Source organism: Mandrillus leucophaeus, unplaced genomic scaffold (genome assembly GCF_000951045.1).
Source record: "Mandrillus leucophaeus isolate KB7577 unplaced genomic scaffold, Mleu.le_1.0 Scaffold413, whole genome shotgun sequence".
In the NCBI taxonomy this organism is placed as follows: Eukaryota; Metazoa; Chordata; class Mammalia; order Primates; family Cercopithecidae; genus Mandrillus; species Mandrillus leucophaeus.
Genome location: NW_012104399.1, coordinates 1618889 through 1643053, shown reverse-complemented (window position 1 = coordinate 1643053; position 24165 = coordinate 1618889). Strand labels below are relative to the sequence as shown.

At 37.1% G+C, this 24165-nt stretch overlaps 1 long non-coding RNA gene across 1 annotated transcript in view; it reads right to left on the bottom strand.

Moving 5' to 3' along the window:
• Positions 1 to 3186: 3186 nt before the first annotated feature.
• LOC105548504 overlaps positions 3187 to 24165 on the bottom strand; it is a 62612-nt gene continuing 41633 nt past the window's right edge. The window contains exons 2-5 of the long non-coding RNA XR_001007396.1: positions 14450 to 14771; positions 12684 to 12832; positions 6926 to 7039; positions 3187 to 3717 (exon numbers count right to left, since the gene is read on the bottom strand). This is a non-coding gene — a long non-coding RNA (uncharacterized LOC105548504). The remainder of the gene's footprint in view (positions 3718 to 6925; positions 7040 to 12683; positions 12833 to 14449; positions 14772 to 24165) is intronic.

The window sequence follows — 24165 nt, the reverse complement described above, 5'->3', positions numbered from 1 at the left end:
TAACTCGACAAATATGAATTGGGCACCTACTCTGTAGCAGGTTTTGGGGGTTCAGATGCAATGCTCTGGAGATTCAAAAACGAAAAGGATGTAGTCCCTGCCTTCAAAATACCTTTGATTTAGCAATAGAGACAGACACATAACTAGTTTTCTAAATATATTACTGAAAACAATCAACTAACCATAGATAATTTTTAGATCTAGACAAATCTAACGCACTAGCACATACACATTCTTCTATGGAGTTGTCACAGAGCCATACACTTTACAATCATGGAAACCAAAGAGCTTGCATGGCTTCCCAAGAAAATAGAATGAGCTAGAATGGCAAAACCAAGAAAATAGACAAAAGCCAATTTGGGCTATGGAACAAGAAAAAGGAAAAAGATACATTTTGCTCAAATGACTATCATACTTATAAAGTTTGGTAGCTCTTTTGAAAATAGTCACTTTCTGGGCTTTATGTAATAATCCTGAATAGTGAAACAGTTTAGCTGCTGATAATATAAACCATTTTAAGAAAACTTCATCTTATATCTCAGAATAGTTCTGCTTTTCTCTTTTTGTCAGTTTTTCTCGTGGTGACTGTGGTAACAAAAAACAGCCTTAGATCCATAGTGATAAGAGAAAGTGGTTATTCTTCTTTCTTGGCAGTCAACATGAAGATTTACATTAAGAATCCACTAATAAGCATTTTTATTAGCATGTAATGAAACTCCTTTGTAATGGTGTTTGGGACAGAACTAGCTCTCACTGAGACATTCACCCATTCATTTGACCAACATTTTTCTCTCACCTACAATATACCAAATAATTATTGGGCACTGGTGGTACGAAACTAGGAAGGCATAGTCCAGGTCCTTGAAGGTACACAGAAGCCTGTTGTATAGGCAACAAATTTCCTATGAGCTGGCATTTTATGGTTGGTTAATATTATTAATCATATTTCATTGATCATATAATCATTTTGTAATCATTTAATAAATGTGTATGTTCTTTTTTTTTTTTTTCTTTTTTGAGACAGAGTCTCGCTCTCGCTCTGTCACCCAGGCTAAAGTGCAGTGGCGCAATCTCAGCTCACTGTAACCTCTGCCTCCCAGGTTCAAGCAATTCTCCTGCCTCAGCCTCCCAAGTAGCTGGGACTACAGGCGTGCACCATCACACCTGACTAATTTTTGTATATTTTAGTAGAAATGGTATTTTGCAATGTTGGCCAGGCTGGTCTTGAACTCCTGACCTCAAGGGATCTGCCTGCCTCAGCCTCCCAAAGTGCTGGGATTACAGGCTTGAGCCACTGTACCCAGCCTCTATGTTCCTTCTAAGTACCCAGAACTATGCCACACAGAAAACAGTGTGTAAAAACAGACATAGCCTCTCTTCTTAAAGATCATGCAGTTTAGGTGGAATACAGGGGGGGCCGAAATAGTCAGTTTCCTAAATAGTTTCCATTCTTCTTTCTTCCCCCCTAAAAGACTAATTCTTGTCTAGGGAGCAATATGTCCAGCCCAGAAAATAAATGATGATTAGTCTAAACCCATGGTTCCCAAACTGTGTGCCCAGCCCTCAAAGGTGTTAAAGTAAACTCACTGGGGAGGCTATAATATATTCAAATTTTCAAGGGAAATAGGGACTCAACCTCTGCCAGACAGCATGCCCACTGTTAGCTTTTAGCTTGGGGTGATTCACAGTTTCCATGTTAGACCATGCTACATTTCTTTAGAATATTATGTCACTGTAAAGCTGGGTTTTCAGGAGTTGCTGTGATTAAAAGCAAGCACTGCCTGGCAAGACATAAGGGTGGCACCATCCTGAGTCCAAGGTTTGAGAAGTTGTAGAATGCCCCACAGGTATAACCCAGTAGTAACTGTGGTTACTATATATATATATACACACACACACACACATATATATATATATGTGGTTACTATATATATATACACACATATATATAGTGTATATATATAGTATATATATATAGTGTATATATATATATAACCCAGTAGTAACTGTGGTTATCTAAGAATGACCAAGGTATTACTTTTCTTTCAATTTATGTATCATAGTTCAAATGGTAATTAAATTGTAAATGAAGCTTTTATGTATTTTTTTGGTACCATGAAAAAAATTATTAAGAACCCAAGGGAGCTGTGAACCAAGAAAGTTTGTGAAACTTTGGTCAAAGCCAATCATGTCAATCCTGTTTCCTGCTTCCCCAGCTTTCTTAAATCTAGGGGTAACTATATGCTCAATTATGGCCTAAGCAGAAATCTGCTGCATACAGTTTTCATAATGGTATGCTGCCATAGACAGTGATTCATCTGATGGAATCACTCAGTGGGGCAGGGGAGGAGGGTCTGAGAGAGCATTTGCTTTCCTGATAAGAGAGCAATGGCAAAGACTGTTACTTGTCTTTCAATAGTCCAATTCCTTTAGAATCTTCGAAGTTTCAGCTAAAGGCCACATATTGCAGCCTCCTTTCCTACTACCTGGGACAAACTGATTACGCTCTGGCCAAAGGTACATAAGCAGAAATAATGCATGGAAATTCTGGGTCATATTCTTAAAAGGAATGGGCATGCCTCCACTTCTTTTCCCTTTTTAAGTAAAGCCCAGAGAATTTAAATAATTAGCCTTAAATACCCATAGCAGAACTGAGATAAGCATGTCAGATCGCCTTATTTCTAAACCACTGCTCTTCTTATATACTACACTCATTCAGGTCTTGGAAATAGCTGTACTGTAATTCTATATTCAATATGCTAACATGATAAGTTCTCTTTGACATGATGGCATGTTGTTGATTCAAAATGATGATGTGAGAAGTTGACAATGTTATGATGATAGACCATAGTGTTTTTGTTAAGAAACAAGATTTAGTTAGTGGGTCATTTGAGTTTCTTAACCTGTATAGCTAAGAAGCAACTCGTGGTATATTCCTTCTTCAAGAGGCAGGTCATGTGAGACTTGGACAGTTCTATGACTAGGAATTGCAGAAAGGTAGAGCATTAGCCATCCATCTGTGAATGAGGGTTTCTATTAGGGTAAGAATGTGAAAAACATTGCTTTTTATGCTATAAGATGCAGGGAGTTCTTGTTTTACTTTACACTAAACAGCTCAAATAAATATGACATATAGAAACATAAAAACAAATGAACACTTAAGGACAGACATAAATGATAAAATTATAAAATAGCAAAAGATTTTATAAACAGATTAGCAAGGACTGAAAAATCACATCTGAGATAGTTTACTTGGTAACTACGTTGTTGGGAGCTTTGTAAGAAAAACAGTTAAAGGAATTTTAAAACATAATACATTTTTATTTCTTTAAAAATATATGACAAAATTTCTTCTACCGTCTGCCATGCTCAGATTTATACCACATTATAAAATTATTTAATTCCCTAAAGTACAAAAAAGAATGGCTGAATCTCCAAAGAGTTGATAAAGACTGAAGATGTTTATAAGGCATGTTTATGTATGCTATTTCAAGCCATCTACAGGACTTGAGATAGGAATGTTTAGTGTTTGCAAAGCCATAGTCACTGAGCCAGACTTTGTAGTGATCCAGAGATCCTTCCATTTCACAGACCTGTCCTTAACGGCTTCTCCCAAAAAAGATTCACAACTTTATCTGTTGGCTGTGGCAGTATGAGAGGATCTTCCTTCAGTACATATACTACAGCTACATTGGAGTAGCCACCCTTAGGAAGTACCTAGGAGAAAAAATAGAGGAAGATGATGATCACTAACATTTTCTAAGAGTTACACTTTTAATATGATTTCCTATTAAAATTAGGTCTCTTATGTCATGTGGATGACTACTTCATGTAACTAATTTTATTTTTACACACAAGGTTGAAAGTGAATGTATGGTGAATTTATCTAACAGCCAGCTGAAAAACAGGGGCATCCTGCCTATATCTGTATAAGGTAACATATGAAGAAAATACAAATGAGATTCAATGAACTCAATGTAGAAAAACAAACAAATATGGTTTATTAATAATATTAGTGATTCCTTTCTGAAAATGGCTTTGTATAAGTACCTTAATTCTCGTAAGTGTGAAGCAATCCCACTGGAATGAAAAGAAGTTCTGAGTGGAGAATTGAAGAGCAATTCAGTAACTGGACTAAATGTCAAAGGTACTAAGAAGCTGGAGATGTGATCTGCTGAATCCTACCACTAATTTTCTGCTCTGTCTTCTATTCCCATTCTCCTTCCAAACCTGTGAATAGATCTAGACATACTAACACTTCCTACATTTTTTTTGAGTCTCACTCTGTTGCCCAGGTTGGAGTGCAGTGGTGCAATCTCAGCTCACTGCAACCTCTGCCTCCCAGGCTCAAGTGATTTTCCTGCCTCAGCCTCCTGAGTTGCTGGGATTACAGACACGTGCCACGATGCCCAGCTAATTTTTGTATTTTTAGTGGAGACAGGGTTTCCCCAGGTTAGCTAGGCTGGTCTCAAACTCTTGACCTCAGGTGATCTGCCGGCCTCGACCTCCCAAAGTGCTGGGATTACTTGCATGAGCCACCATGCCCGGCCATACTAACACTTCCTACATTTTGAAAGAGAGAGAGGACTCTAGAAAATTAGCCTCATTCATTAATTCCAAAAATTGTTGTTTTGTAGCGTGTAGTTTGCTGTTTGGTTTTGGAGCCTTTCTTTATGCTGCTAAAATGTCATGTATTCTGTGGCATTCAGCATTCAGTGTCTGTCAAGTGATATATAAGATGAATTCATAAATAAAAAGCCCTGATCAAAGATTAAAGAAAAAAATAAGAATAGCAACAAAGACTTCTTTGTGAACATTTACCCATATTATTAATAATAATTGTTAACCCACAATAAGCACCCAGGGAAACTATAATTGGTATAAAAATAAGATAATTATATAAACAACTATAAAATATGACAGAATATAGGAAGTGAGAAAGCATTACAAGATTTAATGAGAAATGGGATGGAGGGCTCACTGACTAAAAAGCACTACCCTTCTAGATGGCTAGGTCAACTCTATCACCATCCTTTTCTTCAAATTCATCACGGTCTCCAAGCACTCTATTTCTCCAATTTCTCCCTCTTTTAATTTATCCTTGCCCCTTACTTTAGTTCCAGTACATCTTCAAGCCCATGGGTCATCAATCCCTCTTTTGCTAATATCTCAATTTCCCCTGTTGCATTATTCATATCACACAGCATCTGGCTTTCCACAGTGACCTTCTCTCAGTTCTTCAAATGTTCCTTCTTCACTCCCACCTCAGGGCCTTTGCATATGTTGTTCCCTCTGCCTAGGACACTCTTTCATGTCCTTGCATTCCCTTAATCTGCTCCCACTTCACTTAGCTGGACTCTTCATTCTTCAGATCTTTGTGTAAACCTCACATCAGGGAAGACATTCTTGACCCCCAGCCTAAGGTGTAGCCTTCTAAACATGCTACACAGACCCCGGAGAACACATGAAACTTGAAATTAGTTATCAACGCCACTTTTGTGTTGGATTATAACCTCCATTAGAGTGGGTAATAATTCTGCCTTAGTTATTACTCAATCCTCAGCGCTGGTTTATCGCTTGATGTACACCAGGCATTTGATAAACATCTGTGCCATAAATGAAACAATGAAAGGAGAGGGAGACCCCACACATTCAGCTGGGATGATCAAGGAAGGATTTATGGAGGAGAAGGAGGCCTGTGCGACAGGCTTTGGGCAATGTACACAGTAGTGACAAACAGTGGGAATAATTGGTGCTGAGGCCTGGAGACAAGCGAGTCGGTGGATGCTCAGGGAAGAGTGGAAGGTTCATTTTGGCTGTAAAGGATGGACCATTCAGGAGAGTAAAGGAATATATTGGGCTGGAAAAGAAGGTAAGCATAATATGGGGAAGGCAGGCCTGTTTTGGAAATCAATACTTAATTTTGTAGCCGATGCAGAGACAATGAAGGAATATAGTTCATAGGTCAAACAAAAGAGGAAAGAGAATGTATATAGAAAACTCATTCTTGAACTCACAGTGATACTACAGGCAAGAAAAAATGGCAAAAGCCTCAAATGGACTGCTGACTGCATGAAATAAACAGAAAAGAAAAGAAGTGATAGAAAGAATTACATGTTTAGGATGGATTGTATAAAGAATAAAATATTTAACTAAAATATTTGGGGGGAGGCAGGAAAAGAGATAAACCAGCATGCCTCTTGAGGTTCCTGTAAGAGTAACTAGAAAGAATGGAATAATCTAGATGTATACATGGTGAAGGGAAGGAAATAATCAGTTTATTTTGTAACACTATTGTGCTAGATTTTTAACATTTTAGCTAGAATATAGTAATATTGGGGTAAACACTGTAAATCTGTGGCTGAAGATCAATGCAGAATTTCTGCTCTAATGAGATATTATATTTACATTTCTGGTAATATCCTTAGTCTGTTCACATGCTTGTGTAATATAAAAGTATGTTTAAAAAAAAAAGACTGCTTCAAGCCATGAATAAACAATGTGTGTTTTCCTGGAGAAATAATTGTACAGAAAATCTGAGGCAATAATCGCCAACCCACTTAACCCCCTCCTCCAACTTAAAAGTATTTTTATATTAAAACAAACAGAAATGTATTGTGGAAGAGAATACAAGATTCACATGGATTTTTAGATAACACTCAAATTCCAAGAGATTTTGTACTTGGCAAACTGCTTTAGGGTCTACCTTCCTTGCCTCAATCTCTTACCCTTCAGTTCAAGTTTATTTTGCTAAGAAAATTATCTAAATAGCCTGTCCACATCTATATTGCTAGCAAGTGGCAGGGCAAAGCAAATTTTAAATCAGATCCCTCCAGAGCCTGTGCTCTAAACCACTAGAGTAGACACTATCCAATAATTTAATGGTCTTTTAATTTTAGTTAATATTATATTTAGCATTACTTACCAAGTAAATGACAACATAAGGCCAAATGCAGGCCGCAGGTATTTTTCAATAATGAATTAGCAGGGGCTCCAAGAAGACAGCCAGAGAAAGTGATTGTTCACAGTGCTTGAGAGGCTGAAGATGGGATTATTGCAGAGAGAAAAAGGTTACAGTGGTTTCCTTAGTCCTCTACTCACAAATTAAATGGTTATGTTACATATTCTTTTAAGACACAAGCCATCCTCCAAACTTTTAAAAAACAGAGAGCCTACAGCATTTTCCTGTTCAAAACCTTGAAAGCACAGTTTAGAAAGTCCTTCACAATCTGGCTCTAAACTACCCTCCAGCAACTAATCCCCATAGAAACTCAGCTCCAAATACATCAGACTATTTATTAATTAATTAGTTAATACAATTAAAAGTCTTCTTGAAAAGGCAACCTTAAGGTAAAGACTTTAGGATAAGAAAGAGTTGTACAGATTAAAGGAATGAAACAGGGTTGGGAGAAAGAGAATTCCCTGCAAGAACATGCAGAAACAACATCCCATAGGAAGAAAGAGCGAGGCCACCGACAAAAGTTCATTCAGGGAAGATGGTAGGGGTGAAGCTGCAAAGGCAGGTAGGCAGAAGCCAGAAAGAGCACTTCGCAAGGCCCATGCTTCAGTGGGCTTTCCTTCTAGGGAAATGGAAAATCAACAAAAGGTTTTAAGAAAGGAGCGGCATGCTCAGATCCGATCTGTGCTTAAGAAAGTTCACTCTAGATACCCCTTGGAAATGATATTAACACACGTTGTGTACCACCATTACTACTTCCAGATGTATGCCCTCCACTGACTTTTACAAGTAAATGTGGAAACTGACTAAGGGGTTTACCTAAGAAAACTGGTTTTGCACTCTCAGGTTTCAAAATATAGTGATGAAAAGCACAAACGCTTTCCTCTTAAAATCTCGGAGTGCATGTTAGAGTATTTTTTAAACTTTGGTAACCGTAAGAAGCAAATTACTTTAGAGTACTCCATTTTAAAAATGTTGCATAATACATGAAATGTGAGATTACAGCATTACCGATCCACTTTATAATGTTTTTTAAAACGTACTTATTTAAATACAGAAATATGATCAATGAATACAGAATTATATAATCACCAAGAGAACTTACTAGAGTTTTCATAATGGTCTCTTGGCTCTTCTTCTGCTGATATTGGCGCCAAAGAAATTAGGTTATAACTATTGTTTCTTTTTGTGGCTGAAGAGACATTTCCAAGTACAGAATGAATGGAGTTCATTCAGAAGCCTTGCAAATGGGCTGTGGCCCCTTTTTTAATGCATAATAGGCCCAGCAAGGATATTTAGGACAAAACCAAGTTTTACTTTTAACCAGTTGACAATCTTCACATTTTAAAGGAGCTCCACACGCTAGATTTACTTAGGCTTATCTGTTCTTTCATCACAATTTCTATAGAAGAATATTAAGGATGCCAGAGTCACCCACTTAGGGAAGACAGATAGTTTTTTTAAAAATAACAAGATAAATCATATGTTGCTTAAAACCTAAATTACAGAGAACATAGGAATTTCCAGTAGACTAAACTCGTCACAGTGACATGAAACAATAATATTTGAGAAAAAAAAAAGAGAGAAAAAGAGCTTAGTGGAGAAGCAAGTCACTGGGAAAGGGAAAAAGCTTAAAAGTCATGCATATTTAAAGAAAACTAATATTTTGTCATTGTTTCAGCCACATCTGAATACATTACAGTTTAATGTACTTAAAAAAAAATTTAAAGGCAAAACATACAACAGTTGGGAGACAAAGTGGTTGTAACCCACTTCCTCCACACCCTCTTGACACTTAACATTGATACTTTGTGTGGTCTTTGGCTTATGCAGTATCCTGTCTCATTATGACTGGACTATTAAGAATCAAGTAACTGTCCCTGGGCGTGGTGACAGGTGCCTGAAGTCCCAGCTACTCAGGAGGCTGGGGCTGGAGAATCCCTTGAGCTCAGGGGCTCGAATCTAGTCTGGACAACATAGTGATACCCCCGTCTCTAGAAAACAAACAACAACCAAAAAAACCGAGACCCAAACACACAAAAGAATCCAAAATCAAATAACGGTCATCAACAATACAATATCCAACTGTAGTTCCTTTTTTTTTTTTTTAAATGCACAGAACAACCTTCTGAAGGTGCCAAATTTCAAGATGGTAAAGTAACAGAGAAGTACACTGTAACCTAATGCTATGGCTTCAGAATAACCCAGTCAAAAGATTTTCAACATGAAAGGAAAGGAATTTAAATTAGTTGCCCTCGAGTTCAATTTTGAAAGATTCTGTATTTTTTTTCCTACTTTGGCAAGGAATACAAATATATTCCTATATTGGTCCAGAGGTGTAGCTCTTCTTCTCAAAGTAATTTGCAGGTTGGACTACAAAGGAGATACAGTAACCCAGTGAAAATAGAAGCAAGACAGGTTCTTGGCATCTGCTTATGCTGCTGCCTGTATTTCTGCCCACACTGGCTCAGGCCAAACAGGGCAGCATCCAGTGGACGGCTAAGGGACCTGTGTCCTCCACACTTCGCTCACCAGCAGGGAGTCATTATTACTCCTTCACATTGGGTACTTTTGAAGCACTTCATAGAAGCTCTTCTTAATGGAAATATTGAGGATTAAAGAACAATTCTGAGACTGAATCATTCTGTAGGGAAAAAACACAACTGTCTAAGTCGGGGGAAACCATCTCTGACAGAAGTTTTGCTAAGAGAAGACAGCTCCTCTTTTCTACATGCTTCTCAAGGGCTAAAGGCTGCAGAGAGATATTGCTAATTGATTCCTTCATGTTTTCATTCGGCAAATATTTATCAAACATATCTAGAGCCGTATTTGATAAGTATTGTTTAGTTACTGTGTGTATATTCTAAGCATTTTATTATATAACAATATATACTGTGGAAGTAATAGTATTTAGCTCACTGGGTTGTGAAGAGTATCTAACTCAGTGAGTTGTGAGATAATAAACATAAAGTGCTCATAAACCATAATCCTAGTGCATTGCAATTGCTCAGTAAATGGTCATTCATATTATTGCTGTTACGGAAGCAGCTGATGTAAAGCTTTGTTTCTTGGTCCAGAAAGAAGTTGCCTTTAATGGAGATATCCAAGGCTAAATAGTAACACTGACATTTGAATAGGATCTGGAAAAAAAGAGAAATTTTTGACTCAAAGGGATTTATAAGGTTTTGAAAAACCCTAAAACTTAAGATTTCTTGTATGCTGTGGAATTTCTGAAGTTTGTGAAGAGACCTGCACTTTCAAGAATTTAGGCTTCGATGTTGAATTGGGAAATTTGAATCCTGGCTCCATTACTTTTTATTTCTATACTTTAGCTCTCTTATGTGTAAAATGAGGCTAATAATTCTACCTATCCCTCAGAGCTTTTGAGAGAACAATACATGTAAATGCTTAAAATAGTGATTGGTACTTAGCTAGACATATCTCAAATCACTACCATCATGATCACCAAATGGCAGAATTGACAAGTGGGATTTGTGTCTTGTTGCCTCAGATTATCTTTGATTTTCTGTACTCTTTGATGTCTAAGATAATTTTGATTCCTATTATTCTATAGCTAAATACTCTAACATGAAGCAATTACTATCCTTTCTGTTTATAAATTGGAAAGATATCTTACAACACAATATTGCAAGGAAAATAACCACACATTGGTAGGTTCAAGGAAAAGAAGAGGAGAAACCATTAGGAAATGAAGCCACCTTGTCCATCTTAGGGGATGCTCACTCCTATCCTTCATTTTGTTTCTTTCAGCTCTCAGTTTTCCCTACTTCTCCACTGCGCCTCCAGTCTTAGTCTACATGATATTTAAGCCAAAAGTCACTCATAACATTTGTTTGTTTGTTTGGCCTCTAAATTTACATTCTCGAGAGACTCCTGGTGGCTTAGTTTGCCCTCTAATAGATTGCTATGGTAACACTTGTTTCCGTTTGTCTACCACTCTCCCTGCATCCTCTTAACTCCAATTTCTGATTACAAAAAAAAAAAAAAAAGGAACCACCTGTTTCCTGAGCACAGAGTTACATTATTGAATCCAGTTGGCTTACACAGATCCTTAGAATTTGAGTCTTAAGTGGAGGTGCCTTGGGGTGCTCTGGGTCAAAGAGTTCATGAGTTCTCAATGCTCGAGTCCTCAGAATTGTCCTGGTTTCTAACCTCCTGAAGCTTGCTTGTTCAGTGATACCTTCGATTCTGTGAGCTACTCTAACAATTTTCGTATTTAAGATGGTCTCTGTTGCATACGCACCGTTCTGCTTTTTGCAACCAAAAAACAAACAAACAAATAAAACCTATGTGGCTGAGTTCCCTTGGGGGAATTTAATCAGCTGTGGTCAAGTAGGGGCTCATTCAAGACAAATTAATCTGGAGGAGATGTTAAGGGTGGTAATTTGATATATCCATAACAGGGGAAAATGGTGGTTATAAGAAAAGAATCAGACTTGTGCCTACATCTACTACAGTCTTAGCAGAATAAAACAAACCCCATTTAATTAAATTCCATTTAAGTCAATAGGCATTACAATGAGGCATTCACTAGACAAGCACTCAGGGGATATTTAGATGGATAAGGCTAAAATTTCACTCTCAAGTAATGGCTAGTCTAGGGGAAGACTACATGTACACATATAAGTATAATACAAGGCAAGATACGCTGACTACTGTGATAAGATAAAAACATGGAGGAAAGAACAATTAATTTGGGTTATGGCATTAGCCAAACAGGTCAGCCTACTGAAAGATTCAAATAGCATGTTGCAAGTCACCGATACAAAGGAGAGAAGGAGCCCTTTTAAAGAGTTGTGGCATTTTGAGATCTTGAGTAACATACAAATGGAGAAAGACTCCTCAGGTTTGTAGGCACTTCAGAAATATTGCTTTCTCACTTTTTACCTCATTTAAGTACAGGTCTAAGTGAAGGTCTATAGAGGCAAAAATCCTTTCTTACCAACAAGTGAGTCCTTCCCTAACCCTAGTCTTGGGCTGGTAGGAAGTATCCCTATTCAGTGTCCCATTTCCTCACCAAGGTTGTTTTCCATTCCTGAGTTAGTTCAACAAGGGGAAAATCTGGATTAATGGCCCCCACGTCTTTGAAGTGAAGAAATGTACGTCATTTTTCTCAGATCTTAAATCTGGTGACTCAGCACAAATTCTAGCCTCGCATGTATCCCTCAATCAGACTGAGTATCCATTGCATGAACAATGACCCACGGACACCAGTGTAACCCCTGCCTCCTCACCTCCTGCACTGGCCCTGCGGAACTAAGATTCTGCCTTTTATGTAGCCCTTTTGCCTGAGAACAAGTTATCCTAATTCTTGGCAGTCTTCTCTCTGGTTATAACAGTGGAGTCTCTACCATGTGTTTTAAACCCTAGTTCAACAAACAATTCTGTTAGAACCCGACTAATATCTTCCTTACAATGGAGCAGGTGTTGGCAAACTTCTTTAAAGAGCCAGATAGCATATATTCTAGGCTTTGAGGGCCAGAAGGTTTCTGTCACAAGTATTCTGGCATTTTAAGTCCTAAAGCAGCCATAGACCACACTTAAATGAATGGGTGGAGCTGTATTCTAATAAAACTTCACTTATAAAAAGAGGCAATGATTTGGTCCTTGAGTATAGTTTGAAGACCTCCTGCTTTTGAGCATCACTGTTCAGGCATTCAGAATTCCTTATTACCATGACCCATCTATTTGCAAGAAAGCTCACCTTAATCTTTCCCAATCCTCCTTTATTTGCAAAGGCATAGGCTTGCCCATCTCACAGTTAACAATATTCAAGATGTCCATGTACCTTACTTCAGTTCCTGGTATACTCCAGAGCCCACGTGAACATTTATGTGTACCCTATCATCCCATCTAGAGCCAAAGTAAAAAAAAGAGAAGCCAGAAGTAGTGGTATGTATATAGTTATCAGCAGTTTGAGGGGGAAAAAAAAAAGAAAATAACCTAGCCTAAAAGAAGTAATTGTTGCTTCTGGAACAAGAGGAAAGGAGAAAAGTTATAAGACAACAATCTGTTATATTCTGCAGGGAGCAGAGATACCTTGGCCAAAAGTAAAGAAAATTGTAACTCTTTAGCCAATGAGAAGAAAACTGAGGTTCATAAAAATTAAATGAGAGTTCCACATAGGCCTATTAAGGAATTCCTGCTAATTATATTCATCTTGAAGCAAAGGTAGAAGATGTATTGCAATATCCCAAATTGGAAATCTAAATATATTTTCTGAATAAAGTTGTTAAATAGAGTGATTTTTTAAAATGTAGTAGTAGGTTTAATAGGAATTTGTAAGTGGCACAAAACACAATAATAACTGCTATTTAGTTGAGTGACAGTGTAGTGGACATTTTTTTTTCCTGATTTTACCATCTAATATTCATTCCCTTTCTTTTGGTAACACTATCAACAATTTTCTTTGGACAACCATGCTTCCTGTGCCTTCGGTCCCCCTGCTTTGGATTGAGCTGAAACTATCCGATTCCAGGGACAGACATGTGATGTAACAAACTATTGAACCCCCCTGAATTTACAGTTGTTTTAGGAATAGAAACATGCAAGTTTGTCTCATCAAAGTGAGGCCAAGACTTCTATAGATATTTCTGGGGAGAGTTCTCTTTTTTATGTTATATTAGAAACTGGCAAGATGTGTAAGTTTAGAGTTGCTAAAGGATGACATTAGGAAATAACTTCTTTGACAGTTAAAGCAAGTATTAAGAAAAATAGGCTGGAGAAATGCAGAGACCAAGTCCTGAGAATATTGTTTGAACCCTTAATATTTCAGTAATGAGTTAATTTTTTTAGCCAATTTCTTTTATCATTCTCTTCCTCCTTCCATTATTCTCTCCTTCCATCCCTCCCTCTTTCCTTCCCTTTTATCCCTGCAACTGAGAGTTGTAAAAGAAAGTAAAATAATACAACTTATTTTATGTGAGTATATATAGCTTTCCCTTAACTCACAAAACAATCCTATGGGTGATTATAATTACTTGGTCAACTGAGGAAGTGCACAGTATGCCGCTGGTCATGCTATGCATAGTATGCGATTCCTCAGTTGACTTCAAAGCTACGATTCAATCTCAGGCCAGTATGACTCAAAACAGGTGATCTTCACTATACTCCCTGCCCTCAGGTAAAAAGGCTTCTAAGGGAACTAAGCTTCTAGGTCTCAGCAATTCATATCTACTTCTAATTTAGGGGCCATCTCTATACTAGGGGCATAATGTGATGATAATAGATCAACTTTGGCAAGTGATGTGAAAATAAATGTACTTTTGAAAATGCAGTGACTCCTTGACAGGTGCCCTTTAGAATACTGGTGAATGGCTGTTATAGAAAAGTCGTTTCTGAAAGGTATTATTATAAGGCAAACTGCATTTTCCACTTTTATCCCATACCTAATGTCAGGGATATGTTCTAAGAGAAAACTTTTATTCTCATTCATTCTGCAACAAACATGTAGAGACATTTAGAGCTCACCAGGCATTGGAGAAATGTATTGGGCTGCCTAGAACAACAATTTAGACCAACGTTTGCATGTTTCCATCCCAGAAACGTTTGTAGGCCCAGGGTGGTTCAATATTTTGATGGTCCAAACCTGGATCATCTACCTATCCCTGGAATTAGGGATGGTTTCAGTTCAATCCAAAGGACAGGAAGGCCATTTTAGATTGATAGGCCATCTTATGTTCCCGGTATCTGTCTGAAATAATTATATCCTGAGAGCTCTCACAGTGTGAAGCTTTCTTCTACATGTAAAATTTCACAGGGAACCATGTTTTTCAAACAAAGGCATAAGAACCTGAGAGACAGTACAGCATAGTGATTAACAGGGCTGGCACTGAAGTTCAAGTCCAATCTCTTCTCAGCTGCATGACGTTGAGAGAGTTTTATTTAACGTCTCTGTGCTTCTTCATTTTCCTTGTCTGTAAAATGGGAATGATAATAATCGTACCATTATTGTTAGTTCCCCATCCTCCCCTAAGGTTCTCAACTAAATGAACTACTGACTTGCTATCTAACTTTTAATTTGAATATTAATAGATTATATTCACTTATATTGTGAATAAGTGAACATGTTTCACTTATTTCTCTTATCTTTGTCACAATCTTTTATGCACACATGCAAATATGCTACATAAATTAGCTCTGAAAATGAGCAACTTGTAATACATGCCCAGCATTGTAATGTTAGTTAAGTGATATTTTATTAGGGAGCAACTAATGATTTTTATCATATAAAATAAATAAGGAAATTTATCAAGATCGTTTTCATCATAAAATATATTTTTAAATACCTTTCTTCCTAAATTTTCTATTAAGTTTGACCTAGTCATATGACTTACATAAATTATATTGGCAAAACTGAAGCTAATTATCTGAAACCATTTAAAGTATGGCTATTTCAGAACAATAATACGAGTATCACTTAAACAATGTTATAGTGTGTACACACATATCTGTCTTTCTATCTAGCTTAGGGGTGGGAGGACAGACTGAGGCAATAGGGAAATCTCTCGTTAGTTTAGGAGTCAGAGAAATTTCCCTTTACTCTTTTCATCAGAAAAAATTAGAACAGATCATTGGAATCTATTTCAAACAAATAAAAACTTTCCTAGTGTTTCTGAAATGCAAAGGCTAAAGTGTCTAAATTGTCACATAGAAAACCATATGACTCAGATTCCTAATACAGTTTTATGAATGAAGAGCTGAACCACTTTGTTATATACAAAGGACTAGATAAATGCTAGAGAAATGCTATACTCCTGGGGATTAATTCTTTTATTACTATTTAACTAAGTTGTCCTAATGATTTATCAGTTCAAATGTGATATTAAATGCTATATGTTGCTCCATACTTGATTTTAAGTGAACCAAATGCTTATAGTATTTGGAATTTTTTTGTTATTTTTAAAGGCTTTTTAAGGTTTTTATATACTTGATAGTAAGCTGAATACTTAGGTTAGCTTCAGTTACACAATTGTAAGATTTTTACTCTACAAATATTCTTTTAGAATTGAAATTTATACCAACTTTTGCATGTTTTCATCTCTTAAACAATTGTAGGTACAGCGAAGGGGGGTTCAATATTTTTATTGTTCAAACCTAGATCACATACACACCCCTGAAATCAGAGTACAGACAGCTGATATTCAGAGTGTAGACAGCTGTCTAAACAATAAGAACTCTATGTATCAGGACAGGTGCTGTTATTATCCTCCAAATCTACAACACAAGTGTTGATTTATAAAAGATTTGGAGGGATAAGGTTTAAACATTAAAACAACAAGCAAATATCCCAGTAAAACAAAGCTGCAAATTTCAATCCATTCCTTACCCAAGAATCAACTATTCAATGACAAATTTCAAGAAAAGTACAGGGGTTCTCCACTGCTTTGGAAGTATTTTGATAACACGTAATAATATCCAACTGTGGAAATTTATCACAGCTACCTAAGAAGCTCAAGGTACCACTTCAAAGCATTACCAGGAATCACCTAGCATATTTCCAAAACCTGAAGAATCAACTTAATTTACAAATTGTTAGACTATGAGTTTCTTCGGGACATGGACCACGTTTCTCCTCATGGTTTGCTGGTACCTTGCACAAATTAGGCACTGAGTATGTGAAGGAGCATGGCAGACTGAAGTCCTACACCTACCAGAAGAAAGACCACACACCCTTGTAGTCACATAGCTCCAACCTATTGGCCTAAAATCAATGGCTGGATGATCAAAAGCAGTGGTTCCCAATTGGGGATGATTTTATCCCCCAGGGATATTTGGCAATGTCTAGAGTCATTTTTGAATGTCAGAGCTGTGCAGGGGTGCTGTCATTTAGTAGGTAGAGGCCAGGGATGCTGCCAAACATCTTACAGCACACTGGTCAACCCACACAACAAAGAATTATCTGGCTGGAAATGTCAGTAGAGCTGAGGTTCAGAAACCCTGATCTAAAAGTTAATTGAATATTTGGCTGGGCACAGTGGCTTATGCCTGTAATCCCAGCAATCTGGGAGGTCAAGGTGAGTGGATCACTTGAGGTTAGGAGTTTGAGACCACCCTGGCCAATATGGTGAAACCCCATCTCTACTAAAAATACAAAAATTAGCCAGTCATGGTGGTGCATGCCTGTAGTCCCACCTACTCAGGAGGCTGAGGCATGAGAATCACTTGAACCTGGGAGGCAGAGGTTGCAGGGAGCCGAGATCATGCCACTGCACTCCAGCCTGGGCGACAGAGTGAGACTCCGTCTCAAAAATAAATAAATAAATAAATAAAATAAAATAAAATAAAAGTTAATTGAATATTCATGAGGGCATCAGACAGACAGTCACACAGAGTGGAACTCACTAAAATATACCTTAAGTTTAAAAAATTTCATTGCAAGATTCAGTACTCATCTTCCAAAAGAGAAAAGCTGCTGGAATGAAAATGTGGAAGTAGAATGAAAAGCCTTCCATTTTCTCTCAATGAACACAATTTTTCATACATTTTCGTGTTTATCACCACACGTGATATTCAGGAACTGTGGAAGAACATAAGTGATAATGATAGGCTGATACATAAGGAGTCTCATGTCACCTAGAAAGTAGATTGACTTTTGTTAATGAGACATTTAAAGAGGTCAAATATGGAAGGGCTAGATTTGTATTCAATATCTAGCATAAGAATAGTGAAATAAGAAAGGTAAAGGTGATAATGGTAAAGGAGGCAGTTAACATCTTTTGTGTCCTCTCAATCTGCCAGATACAATGCTACAACACCTTATGTGTATTCTCATTTGACTAGTAAGATCTATCAATCTCAGAAGTTAAGTGTTCCAGAAAGTATACGATTTGATCATTTCTATAAAAATTGTACTATAATTTCCATTTTACAAGTCTCACACCTCCACTAGACTGGGGCCTTCTGGAACCTACCCTCCAGAAGGCCCCAGTCTAGTGGAGTGGGACTCGTAAAACAGACTGATAAAGTAGAAGTCCTAATGATGTCTTATTTATCATTAGGAATTATTCATCATTAGGACTTATTCATCATTAGGACTCCTACTATACCACCAAATAGGCCTTTCATTAGAGATTCATTAAGTGAATACGAGTAACACTGTGCAACAAAACAAAAATCTAGGGGAAACCATCTAAAGTCCTTCAAATTCTAAGGAGAAGAGAGGTTATCATAAGTCTAGTCTGTGAGTTCTTCCATGAGCAAGATACATTATCTTTGTATTCACAGCTACTAGTGAAGAGTCTAACACACAGCAATTAATGAGAATATTTTAACTTGAACTTGGGACTGTAAATATTTTCAAAAGTGTTTCCAAGAAAGGGAAATGTGATCCTCTCCTTTACATGGATCTTGACTCAGCAAATACAGTTACTTCTTTTTCTCATGTGTACTTGTTTACAACTCTGTGTGGTTCCTGCCATTTACTGCTCAGTTCTGATAACAACAATGAATGGCACTCAGACAAGGTCAAAGGGAGGCAACATTTTGCTTGAGCGATTTCTTCATTCAGCTACATATTATATGTGAGTGTGGATGCAGAGTGGGTTACAGAAGTAATGACAAATACTCCTTCCTTAATTCTAACACAGAGATCTACAGCTGCCTTATTAGATTATTGCCTTATCTGGGGAACCATCCTGTGGTGCTGCAGTGGATACTGTGGAAAAAGGAGGAAGCAAAGAAGTGAAAACAAGATAGATGTGCCAAGTCAGAAACTACATTACAATTTTGAGTATATTATTCAGATACCACCATCAATCAATCCTCCCGATGTTTTATTAAGGAAGACAAGACTTACATCTCTTCCCTTTTATAGTCACTCAAAAAAGATCTCACAAAACTTCAAAAATCAAGCATATTGGCATAATAACAGCAACTATTAAGAATTTGCTTGCTATTTTTTTGACTTAGAAAAGATGTTTTCTTCATTAGCTTCATGAACTAATATTTATGAAGTACTCTCATGTATTGTACATGCATATCTATCATACACTACTCTGAGAAAGTTAGGGAAGTTTCTGCTCTGTGAGGTTTTTTGTGTGTATTGCAGGGAATGAAGGAGAGTTAAAAAGAAAGGTCATATTCTCTCCCTCTCAACTGTCATAATCAAAAACACTATAGCTGGGCACAGTGGCAAGCGCCTGTAGTCTCAGCTACTTGGGAGGCTGAGGCTGGAGGATCATTTGAGCCCAGGAGTTCAAGACCAGCCTGGGCAACACAGTGAGACCCTGTCTCTAAAATATAATATTTTATATATATATATGTGTGAGTGTGTATATATATATATATATAAATCTGTACTGTCTCTTATACACATCTAAACTGTAACTTAACAATAGCATAGATCTGACCAAACCAAATGATGAACATACACCCTCAGAATATGGAGTGGGTGAGTAAACATAAAATATCACTTTCACAATTCTTTTTAACACAAATGATTTCTAAATTTACTGATTCTAAGATGAGAAGAAAAATGTCCCTTAGATAAGCTCTGGTCACTTAGGGTCAGTTTCCAACAGCAGATTCCTTCTCAGTATACTACCCAATGGTGGAAGATCCCCAAAGTGGACAGCCGGAGAGCTGCAACACATGCAAAACACTTGCAACCCTTCTTGTTTTCTTATTTTTCCTGTTTTCATTGGCAGAATTTTTTCCCTGCTCAAAGCAGAGTTGCAAATGAAAGCAGCTGCCCAAAGTGGAGGAAGTTCAAAGACCAGAGAAGAAAGAGAAAGGAGGTGGGGGTCAAATGAGGAAAACAACTGAAGACAACACCAAGACTCTTGGCAACTCTGCCTTGTATGAAAGTCTAAAGCAGAAAACACATTTGTGGACAGATGGACTGATGGCAGCTTTGGGCAAAGCAATATAGCAATATGCTTTCAAGTGACTTAACAACTGAGTATTATATTTTTAAACAGACTTGAAAACTTTTAACAATCCCAAAGCAAGAAATATTTCTAAATATTTTCCTCTGAACTTCTGATGGTCACTTTTTTGGTTCCTGTCATATATTTATTCATGTTTCTGAATCATGCTACAGATGAAAATCTATTTAAAGTTATTGCATGAGTTTCCTTGGCTTTCATTACTTAAAGATTATCAGGAAAATACAGGTGTAGTTATTTTGGAGTCTGACTTCAATAGGTACATTTAGAAGAATTCGTGTATATTTAGCATTTATTTTTTAACTACAAGATTTAGTGCTTCATTAGATATTAAAATTTAATCTTGAAATTCTTACAAAAGGATTATAGTTAAAACATTCATTGCAATTAATTATTTTATTTTTATGGAGAAATGAAAGAAGTAAAATAAATACAACTTACGGGACATTTCAGAATACATTTTTAAAATGTTTTAAAAATATATAAATACCCTACTGTATTTTAGGATTTTTAGAAATATTTTATGCAAAATTAATTTATTTATATTTCAATGCTAACATATAAATTCTGGAATGTTACAATTCCAAACAGACTGAAAAACTCACTGGAGTGCAAAGATTCTGGAAGACAACTTGTTTGAATATATTTTTGCAAGTTCAAGTATCTAAACTTTAAGACAAAGCTTTTCTATTGCCCTAGTTTCTTTAAAAAATATATTTACAAGCGAGAATGACTGGAAAATGGGACCTAAAAATGTTTGCCGTATCTAGAAATTTCATAAACGTAACTGTAGAGCGGTAAACTCTTTTTACAGACTGACCGCCAACTCCAGAAGCCTTTTCTTTCAGTCAACACTTTCCCACCGTGAGAACCATTTCTCATTAACAACCAAATTGTTTTCCAATGCTGTGCTATAAGGGGTTTCCTTAGAAACCATTTGGTAAAAGACTGTGGCTTTCTTCCATAGAAATCTCAAGCAGTGAAAAGGCAGATTTTCTGGCATAAATCAAACCCAATTTCTAGGGTTCACTAAACCCTTTCTCCTCAAAATAATGTTTTGTGACTTGATCTTAGCAGTTAATAGTACACGCAGGAGAGCTGGTGTGAACCAGTTTTAAATGAATTTTATTCCATCCCTTTTGTCATACAATTGAAATCACTTTGAGGGCTTGTTATACCTTGATAAAGGTTTAACTGCACAACTAATGGACAAGATAATACACTTAACTATGTGGTAAAATGTGTAATTTTTTTCCCACCAAATGTGCTCTGTGAATTAATCTTTGTATTATTAGGACAATGTTATGTGTTCTGATTTCAGAGTTGTTCTTGCTTGTAAATATGCTATTTAAAATAAGTTGTGACAACACAAGTTTCTGTGCTAAAAACATAGATATTTCATCCGGCATATATATATATATATATATATGTGTGTATATATATGTATATATATATGTATATGTATATATATATGTATATGTATACACACACACACATATACCAATAGTGTTGTAGAAAATTTTTAGATGCATATAGATTCATATGAAATACACCAAAAAGAAGCATGTGTACCAGCAATTACGTCTCTAGTGTATACGTGACAGAGTGCTTTAAATGAAAATCCAAAATTATTACTGGAAAGGAATAATACATTTCCACATCTCTATGCCTTCTGTATACTTTGTTTCCTTTACAAGCAATGTGCACCTGCCTCCCAAAATTTATTCCTCCCTCAGACATTGCTGACTCATCTCCTCGTTCACTCACCCATTTATTCATTCCATACATTTTTACTGCACACTGATTATTTGCTGGATTCTCTGCTAGATGCTGGAGTGAACAAGATAATGCCCTTTCCCCCTTTTCCCATGGAGCTAATGGTCAAAAGTGATTCCTTCCCCCTTCCCTGACTTCCTCAGACAAAGATAATAATTTCATTCTCAGTCCTACCATCATTCATCCATTGAACAAGTCTCTAATGAGCAATTACTATATAGTAGGCACTTGCCATATCATCTTGCAATTATTTACTTATGAATCTGTTTTGAGGAAAGAGGCTTTATATATCTTTGTATTTTGAGGACCTAACACAATTCTGGAATATAATAAATGCAAAGTAAATGTTTTTTGAATAAACAATTGAAGTAAATGAAAATATGCTAGCTAATAGACTAGGTTTTCTGTTATTTGAAAATTATCAATAATATACCATAAGTTTACAAAAATATCAGCCCTGCTTCACTATAAAAACTTGCACTGAACATTTTAGAGATGTGAAAGATGGAAAACCTGAGAAATAGTCAAGCTGTTCTAAGATGTTTTTACAACTAGGGTTTCTGCCATATTACCAGGCAAGTTTTTCCCAAGATTGAATTAATATGCTTATAGAATGATCCATCTAAGTTTGAAAAATAATTCAAAGTAGAAATCAGTCTTCATAACCCATTTATGCCTGAGGTTGCAATTTTTTGAATTTTTGCATGAAATTCATACGTGTTACCTAGAAAAATTTAAGGAACAAAAATTTGAAGAGAAAAAGTTTTTATTGTGTTCCATTGTTATGTGGCAATCAAAAAATGGAACACTGGGCATAAATGGGTTGGTTAAGGCCAGTATTGTGACAATTTGGTTTGAGGGTTTTTTTTTTTTTTTTCCTGGCAGTTGCAAGATTTAATAGAGTGAAAACAGAGCTCCCATGCAAAGGAAGGGGCACCAAAGGGGGTTGCCGTTGCCGGCTTGAATGCCTAGGTTTATATCCCGATCATTGTCCCTCCCACTGTGCTCTCAGGCAATAGATGATTGGCTATTTCTTTACCTCCGGTTTTTGCCTAATTAGCATTTTAGTGAGCTCTCTTTACTATCTGATTGGTCGAGTGTGGGCTAAGTTGCAAGCCTCATGTTTACAGGTGGAACCAGTCACCTTCCCAGCTAGGCTTAGGGGTTCTTAGTCAGCCTAGGAAATCCAGCTAGTCCGGTGTCTCAGTCCCCGCTCTCAACAGGAAAATCCGAGTGCTGTTGGAGAGGTTGGCCCATGACCACTCTAACTGCTTCCTGCTGAATTGGGGCATAGTAGGGGTTGTGCAGTTGAGATTTCCTTGGGAGGGGTGCCCGGGACAAGCACCAGCCCATTCCATCACCCTCACAGAGCCCTGGGTATGCTTGACCATTGAGGACCAGGAGGTTAACTGTCTCCTGGACACTGGCACGGCCTTCTCAGTCTTACTCTCCTGTCCCAGACAACTGTCCTCCAGATCTGTCACTATCTGAGGGGTCCTAGGATGGCCAGTCACTAGATACTTCTCCCAGCCACTAAGTTGTGACTGGGGAACTTTACTCTTTTCACATGCTTTTCTAATTATGCTAGAAAGCCCCACTCCCTTGTTAGGGAAAGACATTCTAGCAAAAGCAGGGGCCATTGTACACCTGAACATAAGAGAAGGAACACCCGTTTGGTTTGAGGATATTTTAATTAAGACATGCAACCTTCACCTACAGAATAGGAGAACATTCTAGGAATCTATCCATCTGACAAAGGTCTAATATCCAGAGTTTACAAGCATCTTAAAGAAATTTACAAGAAAAAATCCCGCTGAAAGTAGGCAAAGGACATGACCAGACACTTCTCAAAAGAAGATATTCATGTGGCCAATGAACATATGAAAAACAGCTCAACATCATTGATCATTAGAGAAATGCAAATCAAAACCACAATGGGATACCATCTTATGCCAGTCAGAATGGTGATTATTAAAAAGTCAAGAAACAACAGATGCTGGCGAGCATGTGGAGAAATAGAAATGCTTTTACACTGTTGGTGGGAGTGTAAATTAGTTCAACCATTGTGGAAGACAATGTGGCAATTCCTCAAAAATCTAGAAGCAGAAATACCATTAGACCCAGCAATCCCATTACTGGGTATACACTTAAAGGAATAAAAATTATTCTATTATAAAGATACATGCATGCATATGTTTATTGCAGCACCATTCACAATAGCAAAGGCATGGAATCAACCCAAATGCCCATCAGTGACTGATAGACTAGATAATGAAAATGTAATATTCCATGTATCTACCATGGAATATTATGCAGCTGTAAAAAAGGAACAAGATCACATCCTTTGCAGGACATGGATGGAGCTGAAAGCCATTATCCTCAGCAAACTAATACAGGAGCAGAAAACTAAACACCACATATTTTCACTTATAAGTGGGAGATGAACAATGAGAACATATGGACACATGGAGGGGAACAACACACACTGGAGCCTGTTGAGGGGGTGGAGGGAGAGCATCAGGA